Here is a 12,166-nt window from a genome sequence, read left to right as displayed (position 1 = left end):
AGCATTGTTCCATGAAAGCCTACATCAAAACCCATACATACTCTAATAACAGGCAATGAAAAATGCAATATTTTAATAACGATAATTATGATAGTTACAGGTTAGTATTTTCTTTTTAAAAGTTGGTGTTTTGATTTTAAAAACTTAAGAATCTGCAGGAAAAATGAAAAGAGTAAAACTACATTCCTGTTTCTGCCAAAAATCTTTCTATTGAATGTACCCCTTGACATGAAACAGTTTCAGGAAGTATAACAAACCCAGCATGCCTTGCCTTGTTGCCAGTAAAAGGGAATTGCTTCATTTTCTTTCCCTGGCAGCAAATGTGTATATAACGCAGAGACTGTACACTCATTGAATGTTACATGTGAATAACTGTACGAGCGTACAGTCCAGCTACTTATGTACCTAGGTACATAGACTGTACACTCGTTACATGTGATGTGAATAACTATACGAGTGTACAGCCCAACTACTTGTGTACCCGGGTACACAGACTGTACACTCGTTGACTGTAACATGTGAACAGGGCCATAGTCTAAGCTTTTAACAGAGTAAAGTCTAAAAACTTGGAGCAGGGAATCACATGTACTACAGTGTAAGAAGGGTTTGGCATTGTATGTTTTATATTTCAGCTAACAATTAATAGTCATACTGAATTAAAGCTGTGTAAAAGATCTACTTGCACCCTGGTGAAATTTGATAGGACCACTTTACACATTTACCTTGCAATAAGAAAATATTTAAACCTGAACATGAAGAGCAACAAACACTAACAAAGTCGTCCTGAAACTCCTGTCTTTGTGCATTACTCTTTCACAACGCAAAATCTCTGTTTTGCTCTGTACACAAGACTGCGGCTAATTGCAAGAACAGACAGATGCTGAGTGGCCTAGAGGCTTTCGTTGCCACCATCGTGTCTATGCAGTAGTCAACAAGCAGGTAGTGAGTAAACTCAAATCCTATCTGACAAGGCAGCAGATCTCATCACCTAGGGTTAGAAAAGAGACAAGCCACTCCATGTTTTAAAGTAAAGACACAAACATTTCAAGTAGATTGTTAGTGACAAAAATCATATCGCAGCCGCACTTTCTAACCAAGTCTGCATGAATGAAACTATACACTCTCTTCCCCTTTAAGAAAAAGTTGGCATTTCAAAGGTACATTAAAAGTGACAGCTAAATGCACAATGGTTAGCAAGTTCTTAAAAGCTTGTTTTGCCTTTGGAGGTATTAAAGAAACAGTTATATTTTACCTTTCTAGCTGCAGCAGGTTGTTCCATTTTTACATTTCAGAACTCTACTTTTCAAGATATGCAAATGTTATGTGAATATTGGTGAGTCTGTTGTGTGCATACAGATTAGTTTCCTAGCTCAAAAATACAAATTTAGAAAATACTCTCATTTTTAATACCTGTAGAGAATATTTTTAAAACAAAAATTTGAAGAAGTTAAAATCTAGTAACTTCTCATCGTGCTGAACCCAATATAAAGCAAAACAGTGGAATTCTATCCAGAGATACAACTGCCCATTCTAGATTTCACAGAAGTTCTAAAGCTTTTAAGGATAATTCTGTCTCACATTGCCTACCTTCACACACATTATGCAACAGCATGAAGTAAAAAGAAATAATATGTGTGCAAATCCAGTTGATCCACTTTGTTTCTGTAACAGATTTGCAAGCACATTGTGTGCCACACTTTCCATTTACTTTAAAGCTATTGGCACTAACAGCAAGCCCCTTTGAAGTTGTCACCTGATGTCATAATGACATCAGGTAATTGATAGGTGGGCAGCCCCTTCCACCTATCAAGAGTGACACACAGGGAAGAAGGGAAGAATCTGGCCCACCTGCCCAATCCAGTTCCCCCATCATTTTATAATAAGATGGAGTGGCATACAATTGTATCCAAATGGTGAACCTCCATTGACTAAAGACTCTTTTACCCACTGGTATAACAAGGATCACAGCAATTTTTTCCAATTCCCCCTCTCCCCTGCAGCCCTCTGTGCCCCTGCATCGGCTCTGGAGGGTGGCAGGACCCTTTTGGACATCATGGGAGATGGTGCAGACAATGACCTAGATCCATTTTCTGCCAATGGAAGGATCTGTTGGATCAAAAAGCCTTCTCTCACTGGAGGAACACCAACTAGATACAATCCATAGACAGATACAATTTTTTCAACTTTTTAATGTGCATTCTAATGGGAATCATTGCAAAAAACCACTTAAATTCCTCAAGTACTGGTTCCTATGCTTAGTAAAACTTTCAGATACCACCAGTGGATTAGATCTGCAAATATATTATTATAATTGTGACAAATATGTATGTATTTTCATTGTTAAATGTAATAATGTTATTTCTATATTTGTTGAACTAATTTTTAGGGACAATCAGGAAATGTTCATTTGTAAATGTTTAACGGTGATATAAAGTAGTAATAAATCTCAAAGGGAAGCTTTTTCATTTGTACTAGAGCAAAAATAACTCAAGAGTTTTGTGGCACCTTAACCTTTTGTTGTACTTTCATTTCTTACATTTATATCCCACCTTTCTTTCATCATAGAACCCAAGGTGGCATACATGTGTTTCCCAGGCAGTCTCTTATCCAGTCGCTGACCAGACCCAGACCTGATTACTTTCAGCAAGGTGTTAGCCTCATGCGCCTAAGCTTTTGTAGGCCACAGCTCATAGGGCTTATCCACATTGGAGCATAACTTCATGCTAAAGATGCTGTTTTTACCTCTGTTTTCTGTTTGCATCATCCACAGTAAGGGCTCAATGCCAGCTGCAAACATGATGTTTTCTAGTCACACTTGAGGGGAAGCATCAATCACACAGTTTCCTAAAGACCACACCCTCTAATTTAACATTCCCACTCTCTTGTTACCTGGCAACCAAGCATGCTCAGTTTGTTCTACCAGTAAATTTCATTTTAAAAACAATGCGGAAGTGCAATTAGTTGTATTTTCACTGCTACAATAGAGCTCAAATATAAATCTTTGTTTCAGCAGTGTTATGCTTTTGTGCACAAGTTGGGGGGGAAAGAAAATGTCGCCCTGGGCTCCTACTGGGAGGAAGGGTGGGATATATATTGCAGCAACATAAAAAAGCATAGCAGAACTGGGAGAGCAGCTGTAAATTGCAGGAAATAAAATGAACAAAGGGAGGAGGAGGGAGTGGGCATGGAGAAGGGAACAATTAACACACCAACCTAAAAGCATCAGAGCAAAGCGTCTGCAAGCCCTAGAGATACGGAGTGAAGATTGTTTTCCTTTCCCTTTTTGGATTATCAGATTATCAGATATATATAATCAGATAATCTTGGATTATCAGATTATCAGATATATATAAAGCATATGCCGTAATCAATCTATTAGTTGTAAGGTGCCACGTGACTCTGTTTTAAAGTGTTGATGCTAAGCATAAAAATAATAACCTAACAAAAATCATCTTAGACAGAACACTGGAACAACAGCAGCAAAGAGAAATGGAGGTGGAAGAACAACAGCATGTGGTAGCAGAAGAGGAGACTTCTTTGGAGAGGAACAATGAAGTGGTGGAAACTCCATAGGAGCAGAAGAGCTAGAAGACACCCTTCACCAGTGGAACTATGGAACCGCTTTCAACCACTCAAGGATGAGACTGGAGGACAGCCTGTGGTGGAAGATAGCAGACCCTGTGCGACAACGAGCAAGAGGTTGAAGCTCAATCAAGCAGGGACAATGAAACCACACCCCACAACAAGAAAAGAGGAGTACTAGTAGTGGGAGACTCCCTACTGCATGGGATCGAAACCATGGGATCTGAGAAGATCTGTGGACTCGCCAGGTATGCTGTTTATCAGGAGGACGGATGAGAGATGTGACGGAAGAGTTGCCATCACTCATCAAGCCCACCGACAGGTAGCCCTTTCTCCTCATCCATGTGGGAACAAATGATACTGCCAAAAGAAATCACACCAGACTTTGAAGCTCTGGGAAGGAAACTCAAGGACTTTGGGGCCCAGATAGTTTTTTCATCCATCCTTCCAGTACTTAGAAGAGGAGTAGAAAGAGAAAGAAAAATACTCCATGTGAATGAATGGCTACGAAGGTGATGCCGACATGAGAGATTTGGATTCTGGGACCACAGGCTATGCTTCCTGGAAGATGGACTGCTGGCAAGTAATGGGTTGCATCTCACAAGGACTGGGAAGAATGTGTTTGGCCACAGCATGGAGAAGTTCATCAGGAGGACTTTAAACTGAACCCTAAGGGGGAGGAAGATGTAGACTTGGTGGTAATGACTGATGAAGGCTTGTGCACAGTAACGGGAACAGAGAGATTGGCTCTAATAGGACCCAGTAACAGTCCTCAGAAAAATGTAGTAAGGAAGCCAAGCCATAAATCACATGGTCTTTGATGTCTGTACACTAATGCTCAGAGCAGGACGAACTTGAACTCTTCATATAGGAGGGTAAATATGACTTGACAGGTATAACTAAAACTTGGTGGGATGACTCCCATGACTGGAATACAGCAATTGAAGGATATAACTTGTTCAAAAAGAACAGAAGGAATAAAAAGGGAGGTGGAGTCACACTATATGTTAAAAATAGATATCCCTGCACAGAAATACAGGAAGATGAGCTTAGTAGCTCCACCGAGAGTATCTGGATTAAAATTAATGAGGCATGTAATAAAAGGAGTGTGGTGCTTGGAGTCTACTACAGACCACCTAATCAAGGAGAAGACAAGAATGTAACTTTTGAAAAGCAAATTGCCAATGTTTCGAGGAGGCGTGATGAAGTAAATGTGGGACTTCAGTTATCTTGATATCTGTTGGGAGACAAATTCTGTCAAACACCGCCCCTCCAAGAAATATCTGACTTGTATTGGAGATAACTTTCTCTTACAGAAAGTGGAGGAAGCAACCAGAGGATCAGCTATCCTGGACTTGATTCTAACCGATAGAGATGATTTGGTGGATGAAGTGGTAGTTATGGGAACTCTGGGGGAAAGTGACCACACCATACTTGAACTCTTGATTTTAACAGAAGCAAAAGCTGAGAGTAGTCATACATGCACCCTGGACTTCAGGAAAGCTGATTTCAATAAACTCAGAACAATTGTAAGTACGGTTCCATGGCAAGCCACCCAAGATGGATGGGAGTTTCTAAAAAAGGAAATTCTAAAAGTGCAATGGCAAGCAATTCCAACAAGGAAAAAAGGGGGGAAACAGCAGAAGAAGCCAGTGTGGCTTCACAAAAAGCTTAGAGCTGACATGAAAATAAAAAAGGACACATACAGGAAGTGGAAAGAAGGCCAGGCCATAAAGGAAGAGTACAGGCAGATATCACGGAATTGCAGGGATGGTGTCAGGAAGGCTAAAGCTGAGAATGAGCTGAGGTTAGCGAGAGATGCTAAAAGCAACAAAAAAGCTTTCTTCAGGAATGTTCATAAAAATAAAAGACAGAGAAAAGAAATGATGGCACAGCTACTCAATGAGGATGGCAAAATGATAACATATGACAAAGAAAAGGCAGAAGTTCTCAATTCCTACTTTGGTTAAGTCTTCTCCCAAAAAAGGGTCTATGACTCTCCCGGGAAACATGAAGTAGAAGGGGCAGGATTGGAGCTTGAGATTGATAAATGGTCAAGGAATATCTAATCACTTTGAACGAGTTCAAATCAGCAGGGCCCAATAAACTGCATCCTAGAGTATTGAAGGAACTGGTTGAAGAACTCTCAGAACCGCTCTCTATTATCTTTGCAAAATCATGGAGGACCGGTGAAGTGCCGGGTGACTGGAGAGCTAATGTTGTGCCTATCTTCAAAAAGGGCAAAAAGGAGGAACCAGGGAACTACAGACCAGTCAGCCTAATGTCAATCCCTGGAAAAACTCTGGAGCAGATTATAAAGCAGTCAGTCTGTAAGCATCTTGAAAACAATGCAGTGATTACTAGGAGCCAACATGGATTTATGAAGAACAAATCCTGCCAAACTAATCTTATTTTTTGATCAGGTAGACTGTGGGAATGCTGTGGACATAATATATCTCGACTTCAACAAAGCTTGTGACAAAGTGCCCCATGATATTCTGATTAGCAAGCTAGCTAAATGTGGGCTGGATGGAACAACTATCAGGTGGATCCACAGGTGGAAGCAAAATCATACTCAAAGAGTGCTTATCAATGGCTTCTTCTCAAACTTGGATGAGGAGGTACAGAGCATGCTTATCAAATTTGCAGATGATATAAAATTGAGGGGCACAGCTAATACCATGAAAGACAGAAACAAAATTCAAAGGGACCTTGATAGGCTAGAGCATTGGGCTGAAAACAACAGAATGAAATTCAACAGGGATAAATGCAAAGTTTTACACTTAGGAAAAAGAAACAAAATGCACAGTTATAAGATGGGGGATACTTGGCTCAGCAATACGACATGTGAGAAGGATCTTGGAATTGTCATTGATCACAACCTTAATATGAGCCAACAGTGTGATGTGGCTGCAAAAAAGGCAAATGCTATATTAGGCTGCATTAACAGAAGTATAGTTTCCAAATCGCATGAAGTATTAGTTCTTCTCTATTCAGCACTGGTTAAGCCTCATCTTGAGTACTGTGTCCAGTTCTGGTCTCCGCACTTCAAGAAGGATGCAGACAAACTGGAACAGGTTTAGAGGAGGGCAACAAGGATGATCAGGGGACTGGAAACAAAGCCCTATGAGGAGAGACTGAAAGAACTGGGCATGTTTAACCTGGAGAAGAGAAGACTGAGGGGAGATGTGATAGCACTCTTCAAGTGCATGAAAGGTTGTCACAAACAGGAGGGCTGGAATCTCTTCTCGATTGTCCCAGAGTGCAGTACACGGAATAATAGGCTTAAGTTGCAGGAAGTCAGATTTCGACTGAACATCAGGAAAAACTTCCTAACTGTTAGAGCCATATGACAATGAAACCAATTACCTAGAGAGGTAGTGGGCTCTCCGACGCTGGAGGCATTCAAAAGGCAGCTGGGCAGCCATCTGTTGGGAATGCTTTGATTTGGATTCCTGCATTGAGCAGGGGGTTGGACTTGATGGTCTTATAGGCCCCTTCAAAGTCTACTATTCTATGATTCTTTGATTCATCCAAGTTTGTAAGTTATGTTTTTAAATGAAACTGTAGAACTGCCCTGTGATATGATTTTTTTATACAACTTTTTAAAAGGATACTTTGCAAACTTCCAGTAACCCTCTACTTATGCTTGCTACCCATGAGACAACCCTCATGCCAATGTTAACAATTATGAACCATCAAGGGTTGATTTACACTAATACACTTTTGGCCAATAGTGGATGACACAGTGAGGCAGAGGCACTCACTTGACCTATCCATGATACCGACCTTGCTGCCACCTCCCCCCTTCCCCTCTACCTCCCGGTAAGCATCAGGAACATGACCAGAGGTCAGGTGAGCAGCAGCGCCCCACCATGCCATTCACTACTGCATTGGGCTTCTTTCTAAATCCATGCTAAGGTGTGTGTGCGTATATGCTTCAAGGTTAAACAGGTATTCAGCTGTCAGAAGCACAAATCTTCAGTATGGAGTAGGGATGGGATCCATTGGCCAATGCCTGTTAGAACGAATTCCATCGACCTAACAGGCTGGTATCAATTTGAGTTTGTTCACTGTCCATAGGCCATTGCTTTTACCAATCCAGTTTTTTCTCCCCTCGGAAAACATATTGATATTAGTATCAATATTTTAAAGGAAATATCAATATTTTTTTTTTTCAATAATTTTTATTCAAATTTTCATAAAACATACAAAACAAAATCATAAAACATTCAAAGACAAAAAACAAAATCAAAAATAGTTAAACAAAAAGAAAAAAAAAGAAAAAAAAAACAAAAATAAAAAATAAAGAGTAAAATATTGACTTCCCATTTGTCAAAGATCAAATCAGTTATAAGTCTATAATATATAGCAATCCTGTCTCTTAAGTCATATTATAAAATCACTTTCCTCCAGTAGTTATCTTACTTAATCATCAAATCTCATAAACATTACTTTATTCTTTCCACAAAAAGTCAAAGAGAGATTTCAATTCTTTAAGAAATATATCTATCAATTTTTTTTTCCAGATAAGCATATCGATTAATCCATCTCATTACTAATTATGATAATCTTATTGTCATAACCATAGTCAAAATAAACATTTCAATTAATCCATCACATCAGAATCTGTTAGGTTCAGTAATTTCAGTAGCCATTGTTCTATTATCTCTATTAGTTCCATTTTCCATCTTCCATCTTCAGTAGTCTTGTTAAGTCCAGTAATTTCAATATCCAATCTTCCATTATCAGTATTCCATAATAATCTTGCTGTCAAAGCCATAGTCATATAGTAAGAGTCTGATGGGAATTACCTCTATCCCAAATATTTTCTTGCCATCCATTCTGAATAGGTTGCTGAAATACTGCTGTAAAATCATATCTCTGTTCTTTTTTTCAAAACACACTGGGTCATCTCTTAAAAGTTTTTCCATTGTCACATGGCTGCAGTTAATTCCATAGATTTTCTCTATATTGGGCTCCATCACATCATTCCAGTCCAGAAGATAATCCATGCCATTGATAACTTTATCTCTAGAATCTTCATTAATTTCTTCAGAGATAACATTGAGTTCCAAACAATAGATTTTATTTCTAAAGTCCATAGACTCCAAATCTTGTTCCTGTTCCACGTTTGTTCCAATCTCCGGGATCTCCTCTCTCACAGGGACCCCTATTCCAGTCTCCGGGGTCTCCTCTCTCACAGGGACCCCTGTTCCAATCTCCGGGGTCTCCTCTCTCACAGGGACCCCTTCCAGGGTCACCTCTCTCACAGGGACCCTTATATCTTTAATCTCCTGCTTCATTTTACTCAATTCAATTTTCGTTATCTCAATCTCATCCATTATTTTCTGAAACATAGTTATTTCCAGATTCTCAGCCACTTTCTTAATTGCCATTTTAAAAGAAAAATATAGGAAAACCACTTCTTATTTCAGCAACAATTGGGTTAATACTCCAAACTTGGTGACATCACAGTATAAACAGAGCAGACAGCCTTATCTCTCCAATAGTTAAGTAAACAAAATGCAGTTCCCAGGATCGAAACAATTAATGGCAATCGTCAAGAAACAGATTCGTCAAAATAAAATAGACCAAAAAGAGAGTAGTCTCAAAACAGTATAATATTTTTCAAAATAAAAATCTGGAATAGAAATCCCTCTTCTGTGTGTATCTTTAGAATGCAAATCCAGGACAGCTTTTTGCAACAAAAACAGAGATAAGCTATTAATTAGTGCGTAGCAGAGAGAAGTTACGGCTCCCCAGTGAGATGTCAAAAACCGATCAATCTGGCAAATCTCTTTTAAACAGCAACAATTTAAGTCAAGTAAAAGAAAAATATAGAAAGAAGGGTGCTTGCCTGTTAATGCGTTCTCTCTTAGAAGATAAGATGAACGTTCGCTTTAACAGATAGAGCTTGCTGTTGAAAATCCGTCCCACCTTCGTCGGCTGGACCTCGTCCCATAAATTAATGAGATCTGGTCGTCCCAACAAAAATAGGCTTTGAGGTTAATCTCTTCGTTTCTCCCTACCCGGGAGAAGTTTAATCAGTCAAAAAAAAAGAAAAAACTGACTGATATATCTGAATAAGCTTCTTTTGAGGCAGGAGCCCGTCTCAAAAGCAGGCACAGGCTAAGTCACCCTTCCCGGAAGTCGGAAATATCAATATTTTAAAGGAAATACAGTATCAGTAAATATAAATAAATTGAAGGAAATATTGATAAAATATTGATATTAATATCAATATTTTAGATTTTTTTAAAAATCAGTTGCTGAAAATAGCCATGGAAAATCACTACATAAAAATCTGATCGCAATGGTAGCAAATAAGCAAATTAAGGAAAAATTCAGTACCAAATCCGAACTGGGTAGAATTCCAGTACATCCCTAGTCTGCGGGCTGTGTGACACAGCAAACCACGAGGGAGGGAAACAAACCCCCAAAAATGCAGTAAGGAGAAACATGTTGTTGAAAGTGCCAAGTAACATGGTCTATTACAGCTCAATAGGTTTGGGAACACAGAAGCAATCTTAAAACTTTCAGATTCTGCAGAGTAGCTGATGCAGCTTGCACACGTCCTTCACAGTTCCAGAAAGTTAGCTAGCTAGTATCTGTCCAATCTGCTTAAACTACTGAGCTATTATTTGAAAGTTGAAGATGGAACCTATGTTGCCAAACCTGCTGAGCTGTAATAAGTCCTATAATTTGGCATTTATAAGAACAAGTTTCTCCTTTTAGCATTCTGGTTGTGTGACACAGTCTGCTGAACTGAGTAACCACGTCTCTCCTAATATATACAGAGGAGCAACATCTGATGAGAAGTATGAGCAGGTCATAGCTATGAAATGCATATTTAGCATCAGATGGCTGCCAGAAATGTAAAGCCACAAGTGCCCACTCAGGCAGGTCCAAACTAAGACTGTAGTCACCTATAGAATGAGGCTTGATTTTCAAACTTTATATATATGTGTGTCCAGAGAGTATATCTTTTAGTCAATGCTGCTGGATCTGTTGGCATCTCTATAGCTGTTATAGAAAAGTCCAACAGGCTGTGACCCTCAATGTTGAAATGTTTTGCAAGTGGTTGCTCCACTTTTTTTGGTTAAGATTGCCAATTTGTGGTTTCTGAAGCGTATGCGTAGGTCAGTTGTGGTTTTTCCTACGTATTGGATATGACATCCTGGTCTTTTGCATTCGATGACATAAATTATATTGCAGGACCTGCAGGTGATGTTCTGTTTGATGCAATATGTCCTGCCTATCCTAGTGCTTGTAAAAGTAGCTGTCTCCCTGAGGTACACACAGGTGATACAGCGTTTGGAGTTACAAGGATGAGACTCAGGATTGGTGATAGGTGGCTTAAGCACAGCTCTCACTAACAGTCTGCGCAAATTAGGAGGCTGGCGTAATGCTACAACAGGAGGCCTGCTGATGGCTCTAGCAAGATGTTCAGAGTTTGCCATCAGTGGGTAGCTCTCCCTGATTGCTCGGTGATAGTTAGGAGATGCTGGATGGAAATCTACCACAAATGGAATCAGTTGCTCTCTGCTCTTTGACATCTCAGTATGATGGAGGAGGTTTTCTCTGGACAGAATGGAGGCTCGGTGAATGTTGCAATCAATAATATGTGGAGGATATCCTCTCAGAAGGTGGTGTTCTTTAAGTTCACTGATCCTTCTCTGGTATTTATCTGGTATTTATCTGGATCCTTATAGGGATCCAGAGCAAGCTTGGGTGATTAGAAATAGTTAGCATAAAGCATTTAGTGGGTAGCAGTGTGGAAAGAGAAAATATTATTGGTGAGTTTCTTTTACTGCAATAAAGACAAATATATGAGATTAAATGGGGGAAGAAGTAACAATTTTCAGTTATATTATTTGGACAGAATTTTAAGTCCTGTTCCTTATTAAAACTGAAATGTTAAGGCCAGGAGATAGAAGAGAACTGTATCATTTAGAAAAGAGTCATTCTAAGAGTGGCTTTATTAATATGAGCCCCCCTCTCCAGACAGGCAAAAAAAGCTGTAGAAATACACCAGCAATTTGACCTGAAAGGCATTCTGCATGGGTGCATCAGTGCTCCCACATGCTATGTGCCACATAACTGGGAGCTAATTCTGTCAAATGTTTAGATAATAGCGTGATGAGCACATAATTATCTGGCAAATCTGTGGATAGGTAAAGCAGATGAGCAAACAGCATGAGCTTTGCTTTACTTTTTTTCTAACTGCTATTTCATTGCTCCAATGGGATTCCAAGACAAATGTCGAAAATGCTAAAGCTTATTGAATCAGGGATTCATATACAGTACATTCTAGAAGTGAATGAATGTGACCTGTATTTTATGGGTCCAGAGACTATTTCTACATTCAAGATTTTTCTTTCCTTGCGTTACCAACTATCTGCCTATTAAACTGCGACTGTGTTTAAGCTTTTGCCTCAAATAATTTTTATTTTAGAGGAGTAGAACAAAAATAAACCAAAGTGCCCAAATGCTTCCCTAATGCTCCAGTAGAAGATGTATAAGTAGATTTGATAATGGAATAAGCCATATTTGAAGTTAAACATGCGTTTTTAAAAAGCCA

General features: G+C 39.2%; 1 protein-coding gene across 1 annotated transcript in view; it reads right to left on the bottom strand.

Moving 5' to 3' along the window:
* DCDC1 (doublecortin domain containing 1) overlaps positions 1-12,166 on the bottom strand; it is a 574,603-nt gene that overhangs the window by 184,538 nt on the left and 377,899 nt on the right. The window lies entirely within an intron of this gene.

Source organism: Rhineura floridana, chromosome 2, assembly GCF_030035675.1.
Source record: "Rhineura floridana isolate rRhiFlo1 chromosome 2, rRhiFlo1.hap2, whole genome shotgun sequence".
Classification (NCBI taxonomy): domain Eukaryota; kingdom Metazoa; phylum Chordata; class Lepidosauria; order Squamata; family Rhineuridae; genus Rhineura; species Rhineura floridana.
Note: the sequence above shows the minus strand (reverse complement) of the source record. Positions and strands in the feature narration are given on the sequence as shown.